Source organism: Phyllostomus discolor, chromosome 14 (assembly GCF_004126475.2).
Source record: "Phyllostomus discolor isolate MPI-MPIP mPhyDis1 chromosome 14, mPhyDis1.pri.v3, whole genome shotgun sequence".
NCBI lineage: Eukaryota > Metazoa > Chordata > Mammalia > Chiroptera > Phyllostomidae > Phyllostomus > Phyllostomus discolor.
In genome coordinates, this window is record NC_040916.2 from 51,250,742 (window position 1) to 51,277,557 (window position 26,816).

Sequence of the window (26,816 nt, forward strand, 5' to 3'; positions counted from 1 at the left end):
TGAAGGACTGTGGGTAGTGGGAAGCCACAGACATGGAATCTATGTCCTAAGGCACTGTTAACACAGTACATGATTTTCAGCAACTCTCAAGTGACTTTTTCGAACATCCATTCCATGTAAAACAGTAGAAACCTATTTCCATGCTTCTTTGTGTTTCCTGGGAGCCCTTAAATGCCATGGTGAAGATTAAAGGGCTAGACCCCTTTAATCCCTCTTGTGATTATTTATAATTTTCAAATATAATTTTCAAGAGGGAAGAATAATCCCTCTTATGATTATTTATAATTTTCAAAAATCATCTTACTGAGCAACACCACCTAAAGATGAATTTTAGGTCTAATTATCTGTGTGTTTATTTATTCATTCAACAAATATTTATTAATCACCTTCTGCATGCTGTGTTCTCTGCTAGGGACTAACAAGAATAAAAAATGAATAAGATTCAGTCATCACCCTCAAGGAGCTAATAATTTAGTAGAGAGTAAGACATTTGTGTTGTGATCCTTCACAGCCAGTCAGGTCCATGGTAATGGTGCAGATAGAATATTCACAGAGCCTTTGGAATGTCTGGCACACCTTTATTCATGGGTTCATGGGTGGGTGAGCCATGCACACTGCAAGCTGTGTGTCTCCCTGCATGTCACACGTCAAGCCCCTTTCTCCCCAGCATGGCACCCAGTGTGGCGCCTGTCCCCTTGTGTATCTCTCTGCATGTCTCTCTAGTGAAAAGCCCCTACTTGTTTAAGTACTGCAAAGAACAAAGCCAGAAAAAAATGACAGAACATTACATAACATAACATAATTCTGCACATGCGAGCCCACTTCATGTTATAGGAACAGTTTATTGGACCCAGTCTCAAGGCACACTGCTTTCCTTATTTACCCAGACACCTGGGTGAGGAAGCCACACTGCCTCCACTTACCCTATAACATTATACACAGATAACTGGAATATAAAGAACAATATAATAAATGTTTCAAACAGGTTCAGACAAAAACCCATGGGAGGTCCACATCTAATCAGAAAGAGCATAGAAATCACCATGGAGATGGTATCATTCAACTCTGGGGATTGAAAAGTATAGGATCTCAACAGATGTAATTGGCAGAAGCATTGATTCAGGCCCAGGAAACAACATAAATAAACACAACGTATGTTCTGAGAAGAGCAAGGAGACTATTTGGCCAGAGCATAAAATGAATGTAGGTAAGAATGAAGAGAATAGCAGTTCAGGATACATGGAGGGCCTTAAACACTGGGTTGGAGAATTACAATTTAATTTCTTGTGCAGTGAAGAGCCATTGAAAGTTTTTGAGTAGAAAAGTGACATAAGCAGAAGTTTGCTTTTGGAAGATTTATTTGACAGTGGTATGTGGGCTGGAAGGGTTGGGCAAGTAAGAGAGCTATGGAAGGACTTCCTGTGGGAAGTGCAGAGGACTTGAATTAGGGTGATGGTAGTGGAAATGCAAAGGAAGGCATGAACTTCAGAAACACTAGATAGAGACAGAGGATAGTATCTGGCAACAGATTAAAAGGGGGTGCAGAAAGACTCACATGACAGATAACTGGCAAAATGATGATGCTTTGAAGAGAGTGGGTATGTGCACTTGTGTTCTTACACTTCCGTGTTTGGGCAAGGGGATGCAGGATTAGTAATGATCTTTTTAAAAGAAATCAGATTTCATTGTTTCCTTGCTTAATATCTAAATGCCATCCCACTGACTGCATTTAGAATCAAATCCAAAGTCCTTACCATGGCCTAGCATACACGCTACATGATCTGGCCCCTGATCCACTCTCAGTTTTAGCCAGAATGACCTTCTTTCAGTTCTTCAAATGTACCAGCTTCATTTCTACCTCAGGACCTTTGCATTTGCTATACTCTCTGCCTTAACATAATTCACCCTTTCTTGTCAGTCAGGTTGCAGCTTACATGTCATCCCCTCAGAGAGGCCCTTTCTACCAATCAGTTACCATACCTTTAGCTCAAAACCACTCTTTATCTATCATCCCACTTTTTATTCTTTATGGCACTTACAATAATCTGAAATTCTTATGTGCTTGTTTACTTTGTGTCTGTTTCCCTCTACCAAAAGTAAGCTTTAAGAGTGTGTCTTATTCCCTGGCCAGGTAGCTCAGTTGGTTAGTGTCCTCCCGATATGCCAAGGCTGGGGGTTCGATCCCCTGTCAGGGCATATAGAAGAATCAACGAATGAATGTATAAGTAAGTCGAACAACATATTAATATTTTCCTCTCTCTATCTGTCTCTGTTCCTTTTTCTCTGTAAAATTAATCAATAAATAAATTTTAGCCCTGGCTGTTGTGGCTCAGTGGATTGAGCACCAGCCTGTGGACTGAAAGGTTGCCTGTTCAATTCCCAGATAGGGCACATACCTGGGTTGCAGGTCAGGTTCCCCAGTTGGAGGGCATGCTAGAGGCAACCAATTGGTGTATCTCTCGAACACTGATCTTTCTCTCCCTCTCTTACTTCCTCCCTTCTGCTCTCTCTAAAAAGTAAATAAATAAAATCTTTTAAAAAATTAAAAGAAAGATTGTGACTTGTTCATTGCTGTAACTTGATTGTTAGGTCAAAGCCAAGCAGATAACAAGTGCTTTGTAAATAGTTGTTGAATGGTGAATGAATGAGTGAACAAATGAATGAGTGAATGTGTTCTCTTTGGGGAATGTTGGCTTTTTATGCAGGTATCATATTCACATAGAGATAGGCAACAAGAGCTTTGATAGGTGGGATTAGAATTCAATAGGGCCAGGTTTGACATCCATCTTGTGTGAAATGAAAAGGCAGGACAAGCAAGGCATCACTTCACTGCTTCTGCCTCAATCACTGATCCAAAACCTATAGATTCCCACTTAACTGACTTGTCCAAGTGTCTTTTGTCCTCCAGAGATTGTCTACTTAGTAGACTTTAGCAAAAATGCTACCTTGTCTGAAGTAGTTTTCGAATTCCTATTTTAGAATAGCCCACAGAGTCTGCATTACCTTAGTAAAATAGAAAATATTAATAACTACCATGCACTAAGCACTTATGCCAGGCTCTGTACTAAGAGTTTTCACACATTTATAATCTCATTTAATCCACCTCCAAAACCTTGTAAAGCAGTCAAGGAAACTGAGACTCGGAAAGATTAAATCCCTTGAACAAGGTCAGATCTAAAGTTCAAATAAAGTCTGAGTAACTCCAAAGCCTGCATGCTTAACCATTTTGCAGTATTCTCTGTGATGAGGTATGTAGGGGGCAGAGTACTTGTGGGAGGGTGGGAAGTAGGTGGGAATTGTTCTCTTACTTTGAACTGTGAATGTGACTTTTGAAAACAGCCAGGAGCTATATAGAACAGAATCTGGTTGTGCCACTTGATAGGTGTGTAATCTCAGACTAGCAAATTTCTCAAAAATAAAATGCTGCTGAGAATGCTGTCTCATAGAATTGGTCCATCAAGTACAATTTGTACTGTACCTGGTTTGTAGTGGGACTTAATTTAATTATAATCATTTTCTACTCCTTTTTTCCTTTTATTCACTCTTTTCTTTTTCTCATAATAGACACATGTAACTTTTGAGTCTTCCAGGGTTTATCTAGGTGGTGGATTATTGAATATCTTGCTTTTTCTCATCTTTCCTATTCTTATTGTATTTAGGAGTATTGTATAATTTGTAACCACTTCCAGATAAAGTTAGGCAAGAGAAAGGATTGGAGGTTGTACCATGTGTGAAAAGAACTGGAGAACTAAGTCTGGAGTGATTAATTTACTACTTTATTACTGTTTTAAGTCTGGAACTTTAGGCAAGCATTTGGGTCTCAATTTCCTCATCTGTAAAATGAGTACTATTACTTGTCTTCTGTATCATGGGTTGTTGTGAAGATCAAATTGTAGTCATGAAAGAACTTTGGAAAGCCTAAAGTTATATATAATTGCAAGGCATCATTACAACAATAGAGTCCATCTTTTTCAGAAAGTCTAAAACAATAATAGTGCTCTATTTTTTAATTAATAAAATTAAAACCATGCCTTCCTTAATTATTCTATTGAAACAATTCTCAAACCACTCTTTTATTTACTTTTATTTTTATACTTAAAGTTCTGGTTTAAATGAAGTTTATATCTGACCTACCTAATATGGCAGCCAATATCCACATGTAGTTGTTTACATTTAAGTTAATTATAGTTAAATAAAATTAAAAATTGAGTTCTTCACTCACACTGGCCTCATGTCAGGTACTCAGTAGCCACATGTAGCTAATGGCCACCATATTGGACAGTACAGATAGAGAACATTTCCATCTTTTCAAGAAGTTCTATAGGACAGCACTGCCGTTGATTTTCTTGAGTCCCATATTTCCATGCTTTCTCATAACCCTTTAGCTATGATAAGACCAAATTAGTTGTTCTTTAGATGAGGAAATTAAGAACTTGACAATGACTATATGATAGAATATCAAGAAATGAAAGAATGTTAGTCATTGTCTATTTCAACTTGCTAATTTCATTCATGAGAAAATTTAGGCCCAAAGAAATGAGATTATTTACTTGAGCCCATACAGCTCTTCAATGGACTTCCACTGTTCTTTCCACAGCATAACTGTGAACACATGAGTAATAGACTAGGCTTATATTCCTCTTTCAGGGCTACTAACACTATGCATCTCAGAAGAAAATGTGCCTGATAACAACTCACTAACAACAAAACAAACAATTCAGGTAAAAAATGGGCAAGGAACCTGAATAGACTCTTCTCCAGAGAGGATATACAATGACCAATAGAAGTATGAAAAGAGGCTCTATGTCACTAGTCATCAGAGAAATGCAAATTAAAACCACAATAAGATATCACCTCATACCTGTCAGAAAGGTTATCATCAATAAATCAACAAACAAGTATTTGCAAGGAGGATGTGGAGAAAAGGGAACCCTTGGGCACTGTTGGTGGGAATGCAGATTGGTACAGCCCACTGGAAAACAGTATGGATTTACCTCAAAAAAAAAAAAAGAACTGTTTTATGACTCAGCAATTCCACTTCTAGGAATTTATCAGAAGAAACCCGAAACACTAATACAAAAAAAATATATGCACCCCTATGTTCATTGCAGCATTATTTACAATAGTCAAGATTTAAAAGCAGCCCAAGAAGAGTGGATAAAAAAACAATGGTATATTTACACAATGGAATACTACTCAGCCATAAAAAGAAGAAAATCTTATCTTTTGCCACAGCATGAATGGACCTGAAGAGCATAATGCTAAGTGAAATAAGCCAGTTAGAGAAAGATAAGTACGATATGATTTCACTTATATGTGGAATCTAATGAACAAAATAAACAACCAAACAAAATAGAAATAGACTCATAGATAAAGAACAGACTGACAGCTGCCAGAGGGGAGGGCTGGGTAAAAAAGGTGAAGGGATTAAGCAAAACAAAAAACAGAACTCATAGACACAGACAACAGTATGGTGATTACCAGAGGGAAAAGGAGGTGGGGGACATAGAAGAGAGTAAAAGGGGAATAAATGATGACAAAAGGGGATAGACCTTGGGTGATGAGCACACAATACAATACACAGAAGATGTATTATAGAATTATACACCTGACACCTGTATAATTTTATGAACCAATGTCACCCCAATAAATTCAATAAAAATTTTAAGAAAAAAGGAAAGAAAATATGCCTGAGATAGAACTTACAGCTTGCTTATTGTTTCATTTGGCATGCTTTTCCTGCCTGGCCAGTGCTGTTAGTGAGCCCTCACTATATGTTACAGTTAAGATGTGTGGGAAGCTGGAGAGCATACGCTTCCACAGCTGTTTCTATTAAGTTACAAGAGCCCTAGAAGACTTGAGAACCAGACTATTCTGTGATTCAGAATTTGAATAAATTCCCCAGACCAGCTCAAATTCTATGAGGTTGGCCTTACTTCCTCTTTACATGTATTTAAAGCATGAAATATTGGATTTTAAAAAATATTTTATTTATTAATTTGAGAAAGAGAGAAACATTGATTTGTTGCATTCGTTGGTTGATTCTTGAATGCATAAATGATGAATGCATAAATATTGTATTCATTGGTTGATTCTCGTATGTACCTTGACAGGGATTGAACTCTCAACCTTTGTGTATTGGGACATTCTAACCAACTGAGCTACCTGAGCTACCAAGCCAGGGGATGAAATAATTGAGTTTTTAAGCAAACTGACAGGGAATTTAGAATGGGTATTTTTGTTTTGCAAGGTTATATACAACATGGGTGTAAAATACTAAACAGGTCTTGGTACATAGTAGGTGCCCAATCAATGTGTAATTCTCTGCTTTCCCACTCTACAGCCTTCTACCCCATTTTCTTAGCAGCTGCCAACCCTTTCCTAGATAGCCAAGACAACACTTTCACTTCTCAAGTTGCTAGATCTTAAACTACTGTTTTTTAAAATTCTTATCCCTTTGATTAATCCTCATAGAGAACCTACAATCAAAGGTCCAGTTTATTTTTAAAAGTTGTAAAGTTATGGGGAAGTGTATTTTAAAATTTATCATTAAGACAAAGGATCTGGGTAGTATAAAAGCATTTCTAGAGATAATAGGATACATTTAAAGCAGGAAGTGTGCCAGAAAGTAGTTGCTCTATCCCTCTACATGTGTCTGTGGATAGAGCAAGTGTGTCAGGTAAAATGCCCTTTGGATCCTTACTGGGAAATAGGTTAGTTAGCTGGGTAGTTGAGAACAAAACATGTATGTAGGCAGAGGCAGTCTCAAGTTTCATGGAGTCCAAGGCTTCTTCACTTTGGGAGGCCTTCCTGAAGAAAAGTATATTTAAAATTACTTAGGTACAGGACTGTGGAAGGGGGTTATGAAAGGGAAGGACCCTGAAGCTAGAGCTTCATTGGCTTTTGGCTTTTGTGGAGGGGGTTATTCCTGTGCATATTTCTTCATGTTTAAGATGTCACACATTGGAGGTATAGAGGGGGGAATGCTAGGTGGAAGCTAATCATTGAAATGATTCTAGATACATATGGTTATTTTACCAGGAATCTTTTATTAACTGATCTTGTATGGAAGCTAGAGAAAAAAGGTTGAGTTGGACCCTGTGGGAAATAGAGTCTGGATGGATAGGAAGTCTAACAGGGACAAGAACCTCTTCTAATGAGAGGCAGAAAGTTCTCCCCAATACTTAAATCATCTGTTAGCAGTTTTATTTGACTTGATGAAATGATATTGTATTAATTTTCTCCTCTCTTGTTGCCTAAAGAAAGCAATTCCTTATTCTGACACACACACACACACACACACACACAGATTTTACAAATCCATTGGCTTTTTAAATGATTTCTTGTAAGAGTGAATCCTGTATTGTTATTTTTCGTCACTACCTCCCTGAGTCGGGAGTGGGTAATTTGCGCGCCTGCTGCCTTCCTTGGATGTGGTAGCCGTTTCTCAGGCTCCCTCTCCGGAATCGAACCCTGATTCCCTGTCACCCGTGGTCACCATTGTAGTCACGGCGACTACCATCAAAAGTTGATAGGGCAGACGTTTGAATGGGTCGTTGCCGCCACGGAGGACATGCTAAGAAATTAGGAAATTAGGATGCTAGGAAATTAGGAAATCAGGTTAAGTTTTTCAGAAAAGATTTTTTTAAATCTCCTTATCACGATGCTATTATAACAGCAATATCATCAAATTACAAAGAGAATTTTACTCTGGCTTGCTTTTCACAATCACAAATAACTTATTTCAAAAATTATTCTAATTGAGTTTTTACACATACTTGGTATTATATCTATCTACCTAAGGAAAATTTAGACGGGAAAACCAAAATGGAAACCATTTATTTATTTTTGAGTCAAGTAAAAGCCAGAAGAAAATGCTTCCTTTAAAATCATAAAGAGCAGAGCCCTGGCTCATGTGGCTCAGTGGATTGAGTGCTGGCCTGCAAACTGAAGGGTGGCTGGTTTGATTCCCAGTCAGGGCACGTGCCTGGGTTGTGGGCCAGGTCCCCAATGTGGGGCATACGAGAGGCAACCACACATTGATGTTTCTCTCTCTCTTTCTCCCTCCCTTGCCCTCTCTCTAAAGATAAATAAATAAAATATTTAAAAAAGAGAACAAATATGCTTAACTATTAATGGTAAAAAAATTCAATATATTTTTAGAGCATCAACTTGGCATGTAACTGACCCTCAATAGGGAATAATGCCTAACTTTGTTGAAAGAAAGTATGTGAGGAAATAATGAGACCCTAAGAAGTAAAAGCAAATAATGTTCCTGCATAATGAAACCTAAGTCTGTTTTTGTCTTCAGACTCCCATCAACCTCAGGAACCAGTCTCTCCCTCCTTCTAATTCAGAGATCTCCTTATCTACTTTGAGGGTGGCATTGCTAGTGACCTAGCAGGTATGATTGCCATTCCACTCAACTAGTAGCTATCTATTTCACATTTTATGTTCCTTTTCACCTTTAATAATAGCACTTTCAAATGTAGGCACTTTCAAATGCTCTGCAACTTACTTGTGTACACAAACATGAGCAAACCCAATACAACTCTCCTTGATGAGCATGAAGTTTCCTTTCTTAGGGAAGCCCTTGCATGTCAAGCTTTAGATTTGCTCACCTACTGCTGTAGGCAGCACCTTATCTTTTTAGATGTTTAAGCTATCCATGCGTCCCAAGAAAGTTCTAGTCATGTCGCTTGTCCTAATAAGGTTCTGTCATAGGATTGGAGTGCTTTAGGGAAAAACCAACATCAAATTATTTAGTAAAAAACATGTTCCACAGGCTTGAGGTATATTAAATACCTAATAGAGCAAACTCTTCCTAACAAATACTTTGTTGATCAGTACTACCTAGAATGCCAGGCTTCATGGAACTACAAAACTTCAAAGCTGGAAGGAATCACAATTTGATCCAACTTCTAACTGAATGCCTTCTCTCATTAAATTTCATACCTGGGCAGTGCTAAACCAGAAAGTTTGTTGTGGAAAAAAAAGTAAAGCAAATCAGTTTCTAGGTCATTTCACTTGCATACAATCTGAACAAAAATTAATAGTTTATGATTCCTAGGTACCTACCCAGAAGGACTCTTACTTGATTCCCTCTTTTCCACAGATCCTAAAAGACATAGGAATTGAAATAATTAGACATCTTTGAAGAAAAGCTACCTTCTGTCTAGGTCCTAGCAGAGGACATTCCAAGACAAGGTGCATTTCTTTATATGTGTCATTGTATATTTGCTTACATTTTCCCCATGGGTTCTCTAATATGTCTGTCCTGTTTCCCCCACCATTCTCACTCATTGATTTATTTATTCAGTCATCCCCTGAGTACTTACCATTGTGCCAGGTGCTAGGAATGCCCAGATAAATGTCTTCCTTTCAGGGAGCATACTATGTAGGATACCAATGAATAATCAGTCCAATATAAAATAGTAAAAATTATTAATAGAAGCCTAGAAGAGAGAAGGTGACCACCAGGCAGCTGGAGAAATCCGTGGAAAAAGAAAACTCTTAGATTGCTTTTACAGGTCAGGAGTCTTCTGGGTAAACAAATGGGAAAGATAGGCAAGTGGAGGAAGGGCACCCAATAAAAGGAAACATGTGCAAGGTCAGGGAGCCATTTGAAAGCAAGCCTTCTTAGTAACTAATTATTTTCTTGAAAAGAATTCTTTTTGGAGAGAGTAGAAGGAAACAGAGCAAAGGGACAGAAAAGGAAGGAACTGTTCCATAACAAGGAATTTGAACTTTATCTTGTAAGATTCTGACAGTACTTTGAAATAGGGCAAGAATGCAGTCAAAGATATTAACAGAGGTGGTGAGGGTCATTGGCAATGAGGATGAGGAGGAAGGGGTGAGGTGTATTTAAAACATTTTGGAGATAGAACCTGTAAGATGATGTGGGAGTGAGAAAGGGAAAAGAGTCTAGAGTGACTCCAGTTTCTGGCTTTGCCACCTGGGTTTTAAAGGTGCCATTCTCTCAATGAATAAGTACCTATCAAAATAACTTTAATGTAAATGGATTAAATGCTCCAATCAAAAGACATCACATAGCTGAATGGATGAGAAAACATGACCTGCACATATGCTGCCTACAAGAGATCCACCTCGGGACAAAAGACCTACACAGACTGAAAGTGAAGGGTTCGAAAAAATGTTCCAAGTAAATAGACAGGAAAAAGAAAAAGCTGAGCTAGCAATATTTATATCAACAAAACAAACTTCAAAACAAAGACCATAAAAAGAGACACAGAAGGACACATCATAATACTCAAGGGAAGAATCCATCAAGGATCCATAAATATTATAAATATATATGCACCCAACATAGAAACACCCCAAATAGATAAGGAAAATTTTAGAGGATTTCAAGAAAGATATAGATAGCAACACACTTATACTAGGGGATTTTAACACCTCACTGTCAACAATGTCTAGATCTTCCAAACAAATTATCAACAAGCATACAGTGGAACTGAACGATGTATTAGATCCAGTGGACTTAACTGATATGTATAGAATATTTCATCCCAAAGCAACAAAATATACATTCTTTTCAAATGCACATGGAACATTTTCAAAGATAGACCACATGATAAGACACAAAACAAACCTCAACAAATTCAAGAAAATTAAAATCATATCAAGCATTTTCTCAGACCACAAGGGCTTGAAACTAGAAACCAACCTCAAGAGAAAAATTCAAAAAAATTTCAAACTCATGGAGAATGTATAGCATGCTATTAAACAATGAATGGGTTAATAATAAAGAAATAAAAAAGTATCTGGAAACAAATGAAATGAACACCCAACAACCCAAAACCTATGGGACACAGCAAAGGCAGTCCTGAGAGGGAAGTTCATAGCAATACAGACCTACCTGAAAAAGTTAGAAACATTTCAAATAAACAACATAACAGTGCATCTATAAGAAATGGAGGAACACAACAAAAAAAGCCTAGAGTGAGTAGAAGGAAGAAATAATCAAGATCAGAGCAGAATTAAATGACCTAGAGACTAAAAGCACAATTCCAAGGATCAATAAATCCAGGAGATGGTTCTTTGAAAAGATAAACAAATTAGATAAGCCTTTAAGCAGACTCATCCAGAGAAAAAGAGAGAGGACCCAAATAAATAAAGTCAGAAGGGGAAGAGGAGAAATTACAACTGATACCACAGAAACAAAAAGGATTGTAAGAAATTACTGTGAAGAACTATATGTCAAGAAATTTGACAACATGGGTGAATGGACATATTTCTAGAAAAAATAAAATCTTCTAAAACTCAATGAAGAAGAAGCAGAAAGCCTGAACAGACAAATAACAGCTGGTGAAATTGAAGCACTAATAAAAAAAACTCCTGGTATGCAAAAGCCCTGGACTGCACTGTTTCACAAGAGAATTTTACAAAACGTTTAAGGAAGAGCTAACCCTTAACCTTCCCAGACTATTCCAAAAACTACAAGAAGAGGAAAGACTCCTAAGCTCTTTTTATGAGACCAGCATCCTCCTAATCCCCAAACCAGACAAAGACACAAGAAAGAAAGAAAACTATAAGCCAATATCATTGATGAATATAGATGCTAAAATCCTCACCAAAATATTGGCAAATTTGCATCCAGCAATGTATGAAAAAGATCATACACCATGATCGAGTGGGATTCATCCCAGGGATGCAAGATGGTATAATAAACATAATATATCATATAAGCCATAGGAAACACAATCAGATGATGACATTAATAGATGCAGAAAAAGCATTTGATAATGTACATTACCCATTTATGATAATAGTACTGAGCAAAATGTGGGTAGAGGCAGCATACCTCAACATAATAAAGGACATATATGAAAAACTTACAGCCAACATCAAAGTCAACTGGCAAAAACTAAAAGCTTTCCCACTAAGATCAGGAACAAGGCAAGGATGTCCACTCTCACCACTTATATTCAACATAATATTGGAAGTCCTAGCCACAGCAATCAGACAAAAAAAAAAAAAGAAAGAAAAGAAAAAGAAATAAAAGGCATCCAAATTGGAAAGGAGGAAGTAAAGCTGTCACTGTTTGTAGATGACATGATAGTGTACATAGAAAACTGTATAGACTCCAACAAAAATCTACTGGATCTAATAAGTGAATTTGGCAAAGTGGCAGGATACAAAGTCAATATTCAGATATCAAAGGCATTTTTGTACAACAACAATGAAATATCAGAAACATAAATCAGGAAGAAAATTCTATTAGCTATAGTAACAAGAAAAATAAAGTACCTAAGAATAAACCTAACCAAGGAAGTAAAAGACCTATACTTAGAAAACTATACAAAACTGAAGAAAGAAATTAAGGAAGGCACAAATAAGTGGGAGCATATACCATGTGCATGGATTGGAAGAATTAACATCATCAAAATGTCCATACTACCCAAAGCAATTTATAGATTCAACACAGTCCCTTTTAAAATACCAGTGACATATTTCACAGGTACAGGACAAACATTTCAAAAATTTATGTGGAACCATAAATGACCCTGAATAGCTGCAGCAATTTTGAGAAAGAAGAACAAAGTAGGAGGGATCACAATACTTGACATCAAACTATATTACAAGGCACAGTAATCAAAACAGTCTGGTACTGGCCTAAGAACAGACACATATAGCAGTGGAACAGAATAGAAAGCCCATAAATAAACCAATGTCTTTACAGTTGATTAATATTTGACAGAGGGAACAGAAGCATAAAATGGAGTAAAAGTAGTCGCTTCAACAAATGGTGTTGGGAGATCGGGACAGCTACATGCAAAAAAAATGGAACTTGACCACCAACTAACACCAAACACAAAAATAAACTCAAGTTGAATAAAAGACTTAAATATACATTGCAACACCATCAAAGTCCTAGAGGAGAACATAGGCAGGGAAATAAGATATTCCATGCAGCAATATTTTCACAATATGTACCCTAGAATGAGGGACATAAAGGAAAGAACAAATAAATGAAACTTCATTAAATTAAAAAAAAACTAAATGAAACATCAGCAAAACAAAAAGGGGACCAACCATATGGGAAAATATACCTGCCAATGATTCCTCGGACAAGGGTTTGTTCTCCAAAATATATAAATACCCTACATGACCCCAATCCAGGGAGACAAACAATCCAATGAAAGAATGAGCAAAGGACCTGAACAGATATTTCTCCAAGAGGACATACAGAGGGCCCATAGACACATGAAAAAATACTCAGTATCACTAGCCATTGGGAAGATGCAAATTAAAACCACAATGAGATACCACTTCACTCCGGTCAGAATATCCATCATAAATCAACAAACAATGAGTGCTGATGAGATTGTGGAGAAAGGGGAACCCTAGTACACTGTTGATGGGAATGCAGACTGGTGTAGCCACTGTGGAAAACAGTATGGAATTTCCTCAAAAAACTAAAAATGGAACTGCCTTTTGACCCAGCAATTCCACTGCTGGGATTATACCCTAAGAATCCCAAAACACCAATTCAAAAGAACCCATGCACCCCAGTGTTCATAACAGCACAGTTTACAGTATCCGGGTGCTGGAAGCAACCTAAGTGCCCATCAGTAAATGAGTGGATCAAAAAGCTGTGGTACATTTACCCAAGGAATACTACACTGCAGAAAGAAAGATCTCCTACCCTTTGCAATAGCATGTATGGGACTGGAGAACATTATGCTAAGTGAAATAAGCCAGGCAGTGAAAGATAAATACCGTATGTTCAGCTATAAGTGGAACCTAATCAACAAAACAAACAAGCAAGCAAAACATAACCAGAGACACTGAAATAAAGAACTGACAGTAACCAGAAGGGATGGGGTAGGAAGATAACAGGGGAAAGAAGGGGAAGGGTTGTCAAGGAACATATATAAAGGACCCATGGACAAAGCCAAATGGGGTTAGGATTGAGTGTGGGAGGTGGGGGTGGGTGGGTGGGACGGGAGATAGTGGGGGTGGGAAAATGGAAACAACTGTACCTGAACAACAATAAAAATTAAATAAAGTAAAGGTGCTATTTTCTGAATTAAGAAACAGGGGAGAGAGTTTATAAAAAGAGGATCAGCCACAGGAGATTTGTTCTGTTTATGTTAAATCTAAAGACTCTATGGGACATCTTGATGGTAATGCTTACCAGAGCTTGTGGTTGGAAAAATCCAGCTCAGTATTGTTCAGCCAACAAATATTTATTGTCTACTTTCTATGTGCCAACTTGTGTGTTCAACAGGATGCCTGGGCTAGAGATATTGGTTTGAGTTATTGTTTGTAACTGGCAATTGAAAATACTGGAAAATCACTCAGGGACAGCATGTTGAATGAAAAGGGAAGTTTTGGGATGGAATTCAGGGGATCCTCTATATTTAATGAAAAGGTAGAAGAAAACTGAGGAAAAGTGAGAAGTATGAGAAGTAGAAAGGTGTTACCAAAGAAGCCCTGTCAGGGAAAGATCTGCAAGAGCCACTGAGGTATCAACTGCACAAATCCCATGAAGAATCAGACAGATGTAGGTTGGAAAGTACCTTTTACATTTGACAATACGAAGCCAATTGTGAAGGGGTGAAAGTAGCTTTTACCAAGTGCAGCAGATGGGAGTGTTACATTGTCATCTTTTTAAGGGGGAGCATGTTTCCAAATTTTTATATATTTATGCCCTCTACCTTTCACTCTTCTTCTTCATCCTTATCCCTTTGCCTACCCCACAGCCACTCTCCCTGGTACAACATTGTTGACTGATTTTTCACCTGAATTCCAGACACATTTTCAACTACTCATTGGACACCTCAACCTTGATCTTTATGGGCAGTTTGAGCAAAACAAAACACATTCACTTCCATCTAAAAAGACAGAATCTCCTCCTCTCTTACCTCTTCTGGTTAAATAAGACCAGACTTTATATAATCCCCCAAGCTAGAAACTTGTACTCCTTGAACTCTTTTTTTCCCTTACATTGTACATCAAATAGTAATGAAGATCTATTAAGTCCACTTTAAAATGTCTCCAAATTAAGCATTTTCTTTCTCCATCTAGCACTGTGTACATACTTGTTTTAGGAATTATTTTATTTTATTGTAATTTTGTATATATTCATGTTTTTTTTTCTCTGAATTAAAATCCTTGAGAGTAAGGTTGTTGTTCCCTTAAATAACTTTATAATCCTGCCACTAGTATAGTACCTGGCAACTGGCAGATGCTCAATGCATAAATGTGGAATGAATGAATGAACGATCGAACAAGACCTTTTCATATTTGACATTTGCTTTACTGTCCAGAAGCTTATGGAAGCCTTTCTGTCTCTGTGGTTCTGTCCTTCCCATTTTCTGATCTGCCTGCCAACTCACCTTCTGCACTTTAGCTCTATTTGGATGACATGTGACTTTTGCGTGAAGAAAATCAGCTGCATTAAACGAACCAGTTATGAAATTTCCCCTCCACCTCTCTAATAGAGGAAAATATTTCTCAGATGAAAAGACTGATAGATAATCTAGTCATGGGTGGGTAGAGGTGTGGGTAATTACTCGAAAGTAAATTACTCCTTCATTGCAGGGACACTCTCTCTCTAAGATTACCCCAATGTGTGACACAGAATAGGAACCCAGTAAATGCCAGTTGAACAAATGAATAAATGAATGAGCAAAAGCTCAAATGCAGAGGAGAATGTGAATCAGATCCCTGGTTTCAAAGAAGAACCACTTTCATATCACCAGGAAAGATTAGCTTTAAGGACTTTTTAGGCTGTGGGCTGTTAGGTGAGGTTCTTACTAGGGAGATCCTAGGCCTTCAGTCTCCAAAATGTGTGATCATATTCTTTTTAACTGATACTTTAGATAACAGTTTCAGGGACAGGCATATGCCCTAAAGGGGACTGGATGGATGTAAACAGTCCTAAAGAAATCAGCCGCATTTGGCCAAATGAGGAAAGAGGAATGGACAGGACATAGACTCCCCGATACCTCTGTCTCAGGCAACTTCCTTTCTGTCCTTTGCAGATGCCAGCCTCGGATTGCTCAGAGTTCCATATTCACCAGGCCATTTCTCATACCTTTACGTGGGGGGGCCTTATTTATTTATTTATTTATTTTTGGCAACGTTGTAGACATTTTTTCCCTATAAAACAAACAAACATTTTATTTTGCCTCAGATTAGAAAAGCTGTATGTTGTCTTAGCCAATTATCCCAACATGGCTGTTTTTAGAGGGGCATAGTTGTATGGGTCACATCATGTAACCTTTCTGGGCCATAGTTTTCTCATCTATCAACTGAAGGGGATGGTTGACTTATTCAAATTCTCCCTTAGAATTTGCTGTGAATTCCCTTAGAATTCACAGCACCTACCATGCTGTGATTTGGGGGTTCATAATTCTTTCCTCATCATGCTAGTCACAGAGGCTCTCCCCTGTTTGTCTGACATGCTCTCGTAGCACCAAAAATGATTAATTAAAACTTTATATTCACACAAAAGACAGAAGAGAATCAGGAGAATGGCATGAGGCTTCCTCTTATAAAAGGTGTCTTCATTTTACCAAAACATTTATTTATTCATTAATATATTCATTTATTTTTCATCTTTTAAAATTAATCATTAAGTTCATTAAATTATTTTTATAGTTTGTTCTAAGAGGCAGTTTCCTGCTCTCATTCAAGATTCCTTAAAAGTGTGCTCTTCCAATAGGTCAAACTAGGATTACCTGTGACCAAGGGACTTTCCCTGGGTCCTTCTCTTGCCAAAGTTGCCCATACTCTTAGCAGTGGTAACTAACCAATCCTTGTGACCAGCAGAAAATAAGGAAGGAATCCTTAGCTCCCAAAGGTCTTCATCTATAAAAATTCTTCCCAGCAAAGTAAGAGATGGAGGCCAGGAAAGCTATCTTTGTGTTACCACAGCTGAGGGCTAAAGCTCTTGTACTATCCTACCTAATGAGCAGCTGGAACCAATCTCTGGCGAAGACAGACTCAAACTTGGTCTCAGGTAACCTGCCTGTGCATCTTCCATCCATCAGTCTGTACCCCATGGGGACTACCCAGATGACCCTGATGACACAGTGGGTCACAAATATGCCTAGGCATGTCTCATTACAATTAGAGACAATTAATTAGTGGGCAAGAGGCAATGCTCAGTGTTCTATGACATTCGCAGTGTGCAATCAGTTGTGGCATTCATGATCTCTTCTGGGCCTTATAACTCCAAGGTGGTGCGGACGATTGCTCATATTAACTCCATTTTACATGGGAAGAGAGTAAGGCTGCCTGGTCTGAGACCTGAGTTTTCTGATCCCAAATCCATTGTTCCTTTCTTCTCCTTGTGTTTTACCAACCATCACTGATGCTCCCACTTTGCAGGTGAGGGACAAACTTGATACCACCCCTGGCCCGTTATTTCAGACACAGGCAATGGTGGTTCAGTGTTTTCAGTCTCCACCAAGTTTGCTGCAGACAGAGATCCTCTTTTCCACCACAGCCAAATCCCTGGATGGAGAGGAGATTAAGTGATATGGGCATTTGGTCAGGATTTATCAGCCCCTCTCCAGGGTGACATTGAGATCCCTGGGTTCTCCCTCAACAGGGAAAAAACACCCCATTCCCATTTTCCTCCACGGAAAAATCCCCGAATGATAGGAACTGCATTCACCACAGGGTGTAGCTGTGGGCAGTTCTCCAGAAAGAGAAGTCAAAGAACAACCTCCAGCTTCTGAGGATAGCCCCCTGATGAGATGGCACAGGAAGCATTTACTAAAGGTCAGGGAAGATGCACCTTCCTAGACCTCCAGATTCTGAAGATGATGTGTATAAGCTCCTTGGTTTTGCCCCAAACTCATGCACATTTGCTTCACATATATTTATTGAACATCTACTACATGTCTGACCCTGTTCTGGGTGGTGGAGATGAAAAGCCATATAAAACAATTCTGTCCCTCCTAGAATTCATCTTCTAGGGGAGTATAGATTATAGGCCAGGTTTGGCCCAGATTTTTGCTGCAAAATTCCCTAAGAGCCAGGTGGCCTATGTTTTTCTATTCTAACCTCTTCAGCAATCAATAGAAATAACTTCTGGGATAGGCTGCAGCTCAGGTGGCTGAGGCAACTCTTCACCTGAGTTGACCATAGGTGACTGGCCAATATTACAGTCTGATCCCCTTAAAATTTCCCTCGAAGAAAGTGTCCACAGGTTGAAGGTTCAATTCCCTGTAGTATTTAAGAACAGAAGCTTGGGCTTTGTTTATTGGTTTTTGTTTCCCTCAATGGAATACCCAACAAAGAATAGTTTTGTGTGTGTATCCACATATCTGAGTCTCTTTTTAGACTTTGAGAATTAAAGAGAGCCAGAGAATCCCTAGAACTTTTTTCACAGAAATAAATAAATAGAACTCAAGTGTTAGAATCCAGAAAAGATTGTGTAAGAGAAGATTTTCTACAGATAGAAGTTGTGAAAAGAGTTAAAATACATAATTCTGATAGGGGCAAATATTTGCCACAGTATAAGAATTCTGAGGCATGAAGTCTAATTTATAGAAGTTCCTTGGGGTGCTTGTGTTGGTGTGTGGGGGAGCATCTTATTCTCCTTAGAGTGGAGCATGTATTAGACACTCAATAAAGACTTTTTAATTGATGAGTATTGCTGGCTAAGAATAAGGTTGAGAGGCTCACCCTGTACCATAGAACCATAGGTTCTCAGAGACAGAAGGAACCTTGGAGATGTCTTCTCTGTTACAGATGGGATGGGGTGGGGGAAATGTACTTCTGTGTGACAGTGATTATATTGATTACAACAGTGAGGAGTCCCTGGAGTGGACCCAGGTTTAATTCCTGACCTTGTCATTTAATAACAGTGAGGGGTTTTTTGTTTTTGTTTTTTAAGAATTGCTCATTTATTTAGTTCTCAATTACCTAGTCTCTAAAATGGAAAGTATTGTTGTGAAGGTTAGGTCAGAAAATGCATATAGAACAGTCAACATGGAAGAAAAAGTGACTTGCTCAAGTCACACAGCTAGTTAGAGATAAACCTGAAAATAACTAGGTTTCCTCACTACCTGTCATGTGCTTTTTTTTTCTGCAACTACTGCACTATGCCAGAAAAGAGTAGCAGGACAGGTAAGATGTAGGTTTAGAGTGGGTATTCCTATTATTTACTAAGGGCAACTGTGTGCCAAGTGCTACCAGCATTCCATATGTGTTAACTTATCAATCCTACAGAAACATTACATGGCATTATTATCATCCCTAAGCTAGATATGGAAAAACAAGGCTTAGGTAGACTAAATAATTTACCCAAAATCAGATTTGTCTGACCCCCTAACCCAGGCCTTACTCTATGCTGTGAACACTGTGGTAAGAATATTGAGGTAGATTACTGCATTTTGCCATGTATAATGTTCACTTTTTGCCCAAATTTTTGAGGGAAAAATAAGGATGAGCATTATACATGGGTAGTACTAATTCCATATCTATATAAATGTTCATTTTTATTCATGCTTATGCATTAAAAGTATAACTTTAGAAAGCAATAATGATATCCATATGCAAAATAATACCCTTTATAATATAAAAAACAAGTACTTACATATAAAAAAAATTTAAAAATTGAATGAAAAAATTTAAACATGATTTTTTTCCTGAAAGTTTGGGCCAAAAACGTGGGTGTGCATTATACATGGCAAAATATGGTAACTGTTAAGTGCAAGGGAAGAGGGACTCTGGACAAGGCTGTTGGTAGAGCACTTTCTACCTTCTACCGTTGTCACTGATCTTAGTGTCTGCCTCTTCATGAGACTGATTGTCATTTGTGGAAGGACATTATGATTTGAGTGGACATCATTTTTACACTACTTGTTTCACTGTGTAGGAGAATCTGTGTAGACAAATGAAGAATCTACTGCCATCTGGGACCAGGATTACAGAAGAACAAACTATCTGTACACCTTGATGGCAGGTGGTGGTGTTTTATTTCCAGTATGAAATGCCAAAGAGTTCAGGAATGATAAAATTATCCCAGTTTTTCTTATAAACTCCTAGAAGTCATCTTTGTTGGTATAAATTAGATCATTTAGCCTAATTAGTTCCAAGCTTAATTAGCAGTAATTATCCCAACATGGGAGTAATATCCAAGCAGGAAGTGCCGAGTCCTCGATTAGATAGATCTCTAATTGGTGTTACAATATTGTAATTAAAGCGCGTTTGTACTCCTCTGCTGCTGTACGCCATTTGTTTCGTGTCTGGTTAAACAGGGAGACCCATCAGCCTTTGTGGGGCCAGGACATTAAATCTGATTCATATAACATGTTAACCTCCGATACAAGTGGAACCTAATCAACAAAACAAACAAGCAAGCAAAATATAACCAGAGGCATTGAAATTAAGAACTGACAGTAACCAGAGGGCAGGTGGAAGGGGATAATGGGGTGGAAAGGGGGAAGAGTTGTCAAGGAACACATATAAAGGACACATGGTCAAAGCCAGATGGGGGTAGGATCAAGGGTAGGAGGTGGGGATGGCTGGGGATGGGGGGTAAAATGGAGACAACTGTACTTGAACAACAATAAAAAAATAAGAATAAAAATTAAAAAAACAACATTTGGGGACCTGCCTCCATGGTCATGGTAACTGTGCAGCCCTGAGCTAAGGACAGTCTTGCCGAGAGGATGAGTACTAGGTCCACTCATCCCTTCCACTCCTGTGTAGCATGTGCAGGATAATTTAAATTTAAAAACATAAGTATTTGGCCAAAGGGTCATTTTGTAAGTTTTATAGTTTTGAGGACTGCCTCATATTATAACCCAGAGGAGACTGTACAAAAAGAACAAATAATAATAGCTATCTTTTATTGAGCATTTACTATGTTCCAGGTGCCATGCTAAATGCTTTAAATAGCAAAACTCATCAAATCTTCATAGAAACCTCTGAGATAGCTATTGTAACACTTGTTTTATAGACAAGAACCTGAAGATGAGGGAGGGGCTTCACCAGGCTAACTCCAAGATCATCCCTTCAGGTCTCACCTTGAACATCACTCCTTCAGAAGGCCACCTCTGACCTCTTGACCAGGTTAGCTCCCTGATATAGCTCCTTGTCATTTTTCCTCACACACATTTTATTATACTTTTATTATCCATCTTCCCCACCATATGATTAACTCATATGTGCCTCCTTTACTGCTCTGTGCCCAATGCCCAGCACCTAGCAAAGTGCCAGCCATGTAGCAGGTGTTTAAAAATAAGAGCTAAATGAATCGTCAGTCACCCAACTTGAGTGATTCAAACTCAGCTTTGTGTGATTCTTTAGTCTTTGTGTTTTCCATTACATCATGCTTCCTTTTTTAGTGTTTAAAATTCCAGAATTAACTTTCTAGGTAGTACAAGTACAAGAAATAAGTATTTTGGGAAGGGATAGGGGGATAGATTTTCTTTCCTCTCATTTCAAAATGTTTTATTACAATTTTGCAAACAGATCCCTTAACCATTCATCATATTTATCAATTTAATGCCGCAACCTTATGTTATAGTTCAACAACTTTTGCCCATATGCAAATAATTGGTAATTGGGTCTAATGAGCCCAAAGGGAATTAAGTAAACCAGATAGGATTTATGCACATTTACATATTATTAGATCTGCAAATTTTTAAAGTGTAAGTAGCACATTCTCAGAATCTGTAATTTAGTGATTCCCAGCTATAGTTTTGGCATACCCCAGTAATGGCCAGTTATTTTGGACAACAACATAAAATTCTCTGGAATTTATTTTTCAAATTAACTTTGCTGAGTATTTAAAAAGACAATATGGCACATAGAACATTGTGGAGGAATAAGAGGCAGGCTGGATTAGAATTGGTCCAATGTGTATAAAATATTAGAAATCAACTGCTATTTAATCTTGGTCACTGCTGTAATGTATTCAGGGATTAAGAAGCTCAAAAAGGATATTTCTTTACTCATTAAAACAAATTTTAAACTTAAAGTATAAATTCAGAAATGGGTATAAATGAAAAGGTCCCCTTCCACCTTGCCCCATTCCTCAGTCACTTCAGAAATAACCAATTTTTCATCTATCTTTCTAGAGATATTCTATGCATATGGAAATATATACATTTTAAAAGGTATTATTTCTTGATAAAACACCATACTACACACTGAGTCATAAAGGTGAATTAGCTCACTTTCTAGTCTAGGCAAAGACAGGAAGTGAGAATGAGAAATGCAATACACAAAAACCCAAAGTACAAAGCTCTATAAGTCTATTTTCTTATAAAACTAGTTCTAAACATTGTGATGAGAGATTGAAATTTGAAATATGTTACTAATGTATGAGACATGCTGTTTGACTTAAAAAAATAATGACATCACCAAGTATGAGTCCTGAGTCTTTTTGGGTTTTTCTGTTCTAACTCAGGATGATGTTTCTATACTGCTCTTTATTTAATACCAGCATGAGGCAAAGGAGATGGGTTCCAGTAACTGTGAGCAACTTAACTTGCCACTGGTCTCTGTCATTAGAGGACTTAGGTGAAAAAGAGTGAGGATGAATTCATGCAAATTTAGTACCATCAAAAGGGAAAAGTTTATATAAAGGACTTCATCATCACATTGTTTTGCATGGACAGGACTTGAACATCATGGATGACTTTTTCAATTTTTAAAAATATGTTTATTAATTTTTAGGGAGAGAGGAAAGGAGAGAGAGAAACATTGATGTGAAAAAGAAACATCGATTGGTTGCCTCCCTTATGCACCCTGACTGGGGACTGAACCCGCAAATTAGGTATGTGCCCCAGAATTGAATCCCCAACTGTTTGGTGTACAGGTCAATGCTCCAACCAACTGAGCCACACCAACCAGGGCTTAGATGACTATTTTAGTGCAAGAAAATCCACAAAGCTTCCTGTTGCTATTACACTAATATTTGGGATTTCTTTTTTTTTTAGGGGGGAGGAGTGCTTTTAAATAACCTGAAAGAATCTAATCATGATATTAAGATAATTGGATTTGCATTTATGTAAGTAACAAATAAGCCAAATTAAAATTGTTGCAATATAAGTATCTTATGATATGTAAGGAGTGCCCTAGCCAAGGTCATCATCAGCTTACTATTATTTATATTTAGAATTTATTGAGCCCTGCATGTGGTAGGCTTTGTAGAAAACCTGGTGCCCTGGGGACTGATCATCTTAAGTTATTTATCATCTCATTTTGTTTATCAAAGACTTGCCTAGAGTGCCTGTGGCTTTTCTTTTCACCAAAGTCTCACCTTTGATGGAATAGACTCTGATACTTCTTTATGATGGTGGAAGGCTCTCATAACTCTAAGTGTGATTCTTTTTTGAAATGTGCCTTTGGCAAACAATAGGAACAATGCAGTGGAATGTTATGGAAATATCATCTAGAACCACAGTAACCTTTTGTCCTTATTTTAAATATTCTATTTTATTACATGTATAAATGCACTTGTATTTTGTGTTCCAACTTTTGGCCTAGAAAATATAAGCACTAGGGCTGGAACAAAGTAGGTTTAGTTTGAGGCTCAACCCTTTTTCTTTTCTTAGTGGGAAAATGAGTTTTGCTTTGTTTCTTTGCACCTCAATCTTTCCATTTGATCTCTAAGGCCTCTTTTTTTCTTGGCATTATACTAGTTAGTATGACCTTTGGAGCAGTGCTCCCAAAGTTTTTCACCAATTGTCTTTTGTATGTATGTTTTCTTTCTTTCTTTTTAAAAATGTCTTCATGATATCAAGCTCTAAATGAATCTGGCCACAATCCATATGATTAATTGACATTATGTCTATAAGGAGAAACTCCAGATATACTTGAAATATAAGTTAATTGATTGTTTTCCTTTTACCCAGCTTAACTTTAGAAAACCTTCTACCTCTATGAAACCTTAATATAATTTGAGTTCTCTCTTTCAAGATATATATCCTCATGGCTCCTAGCCAGCTTTTTCTTGCCATTACAATATTTCCAAGAATCTGCCAGTCTCCTCCTTTGGCAAATAACTGTCTGTGTGACTTCAGGTATTCTCTTTTTGCCATAAATAAATTTAATTAGTACTGCTGTGTTTTAGGGCAGGGACCAGGTGACATTAGTCTTATTGGGCTTCCTCTTCTCTATGCCAAGGTCTTTGCACATATTAGGCATTCACAAATGGTGGCTAAATTTCTGACAATTCATCCCCATCACATCCATCAGACCCTCCTTCAAAGAAACCTTTATGGATTAATTTAGTTCAGACTTTCCGTTCCTTTAATTTGCATCCCATAATACTTTTCTATAGATGGTTCGTGTCCTATTATCTTGTGTAGTTATTCATTCTAGTGATTCCTTTTGAAGTATGAGTAAAGCATAAGGGAAAGGTACCCAGGTTTGGAATTAGGAAGCTTGGGTTCTACTTCTCTGCTAATTTACTAATTGAATGACCAAGGACAGTCATTCAACCTCCCTAGGTTTCAATGTTGTTGTTTTTGTTGTTGTTGTTATTGTTTAATCTAAAAGATAATGGGAGGATAGATCAAATGATTCTAGAGTTAGAATTATGATTTAGGGCATATTTGGTCCCTACCAAGATTATAAACTTCTCAAAGGCAAAGGATTTCCTTTTTCTACAATATGGAATAGAGATACTACTTGACAGAGATGGTGCTTAATAATTTTTTTCTTAGAAAGATTGCTATTCTACCTCTTCCAGTGAGAAAGTTAAATCTGAGAGTGTCCCTCTGATATCAGAGTTCATGAACACCTGAAGGGGCTCGCAGACCCACTCTGGAAAATGGTGTTCTAGACTTGGACATCAGGAGCTAAGAACACTGTATCAGTCATGAAGTTGAGGGGTACACCTAACAGCTTTGCTTTTTTGAGTAAATGTGTTTATGGTTTGTGCTGCTTTCCTCAGTCAGATCATTTCCTTACAAGTAATGAGGGCTGTGTGTGATATGGTTGAAATCCGTCCCTAGCCTGAGATAGGAAACTCACGTGATGCTGAGTGGGGCCCATTATACCAGCAGCACTCACAGGAATGCTAAGTCTGGCAAATATTAACTCAGGAACTGCAGCAGCAGTTAGGAGATAGCAGCCTGTCCACTTCCTGAACCTACCACTTTGAGAGGGTTTTCAGATTTTCCTTTCCTTGGCCTGAGCATTGCACTTATTTTTCCCTTTATTCATTCTGCCCTGTTTAAAAAAAGCAAAAACAAAACAAGACATTATATTTCCTCCATTTGTGTCCAACTGGAAACCCTGATATTCTCATTCATTTTGGGACAGAAAGCTTTTCCTCTTTTGCCCAAATGGTGTACAATATATTTATTCATCTTCTCTGCCTCCAAGCCATAGGCCTGGGCAATGGAACAGTTCTGGAGTATTCCAGACATCTCTGGGAATAGATTCTCATGCAGACAGCTATGGATAGAATAGGTGGGTTGTGAGAGGAACTCAAAACCACTCCTATGTGCTGGACAGGCTTTCCTTGGAGGAAGAGAAGCATTTATTTTTCCCATATGGCAGAGAATGGAGGAGTGACATATTAGGTGGAAGAAAGTTAATACACATCTGAATGCATGTAAAGAAAAGACATGACTAACAGGGAGGAGTTGTGGTTTAGGTTAAAACCACAAAGGAAATGAAGGACATTACCACCTTCCTCTTTGTGGGTAGAAGATTCATTCTCCTTTGTCTCATCTCATGGGCTATGTGAGACTGAATCTTCCTATAGGAATATATTTATTGCTCCTACCCTTCTAGGAAAGCACTGTGCACACTGGCTTGTGGTCTTAAAGAGTTTAGACTTGATTTTTAAAGTGTAAACGTGCCATAAAATATCCCCATTTCCAAATCTGCTTTCACAAACATGCTTCTTTTATCTTAATTAAAAAAGCAAAGAAATAAAGCTCTCTGGGAAATGAAGGAAAGAAAGACTTTTCCCAAGTTACCCAAGTAATTTCATGACTTTAATTCTCCTTTATTTTCCTGGAAGAGAACTTCTAAAGTTTGATGTAGCAAAGAAAATTATTAGTGGTTGTGTTCTCCTAATAGCAACCATTTGTTGAGGACTTACTATGTATTGGGTATTTTCCTTATATTATCTCCGAACTTCCAAAGGTCTGAGATATCAATTGTATTATCTCCATTTTTATAGGTGAGAAAACTGAAGCTAAGAAAAAATCAACTCATACTATGTGATCCTGAAGCTTGCACTCAGGTGTGTTTGCTGGTAACACTGTGCTCTCCCCTGCCTCTTCTTAAAATTTGATTTTAGAAATATTTTAACCACTGATGCCACAAACTTGGAACATTTGAAACCTCATTCTGCCCCTTACTACCTAAAGACCCTAGGCATATTATTTGACCCCTCTAGACCTTATCTGGTACGTCCTGACTGGAATGACAATTGCTTAGGTAATGTTGGGAAAAGTCCTCCTTAGTGGCCTCTTATTAAAATTAAATGAACCAACTGAAATGAAAGTGTAGCATATCAACTGGCACACAAACTCCCCCAAAGATAGTCATACATAATTGTGTATAGGTCAGGTTGTAGACCAAACTGTGAAAGAGATGAAGTTTGCCTGACGGAACCTTCCATTTCCTTAAACTGCCTTAAGTTATCTCTCTCTAGCAAAAGGTCCATCCAGGTGTAAATGGCTATGTTACACCTGGAAGAAAAAAAAGCCATTACTCTTCAAAAATAAAAACAAAAGGACCTGCCTAGTGTGGCTCAGTGGACTGAGCGCAGGCCTGTGAATGAAAAACTTGCTGGTTCTATTCCCAGTCAGGGCACATGCCTGGGTTGCAGGCCGTGTCCCCAGTTGGGGGCA

General features: G+C 37.9%; 1 protein-coding gene across 4 annotated transcripts in view; it reads left to right on the top strand.

Annotated features, from left to right (window-relative positions):
• The window catches only part of BCL9 (BCL9 transcription coactivator), a 91,981-nt gene that overhangs the window by 21,142 nt on the left and 44,023 nt on the right, over positions 1-26,816 (top strand). Inside the window, exons 2-3 of one of the 4 annotated variants that reach the window (XM_036015399.1) lie at positions 20,951-21,063; positions 26,141-26,203. The exons of 1 other annotated variant lie outside the window; for it this stretch is intronic. The gene's annotated coding sequence lies outside the window, so the exon portion shown is untranslated. Of the gene's footprint in view, positions 1-20,950; positions 21,064-26,133; positions 26,204-26,816 lie in introns of those variants that run through there. 2 more of the 4 variants (XM_036015401.1, XM_036015402.1) reach the window with 2 other exon arrangements.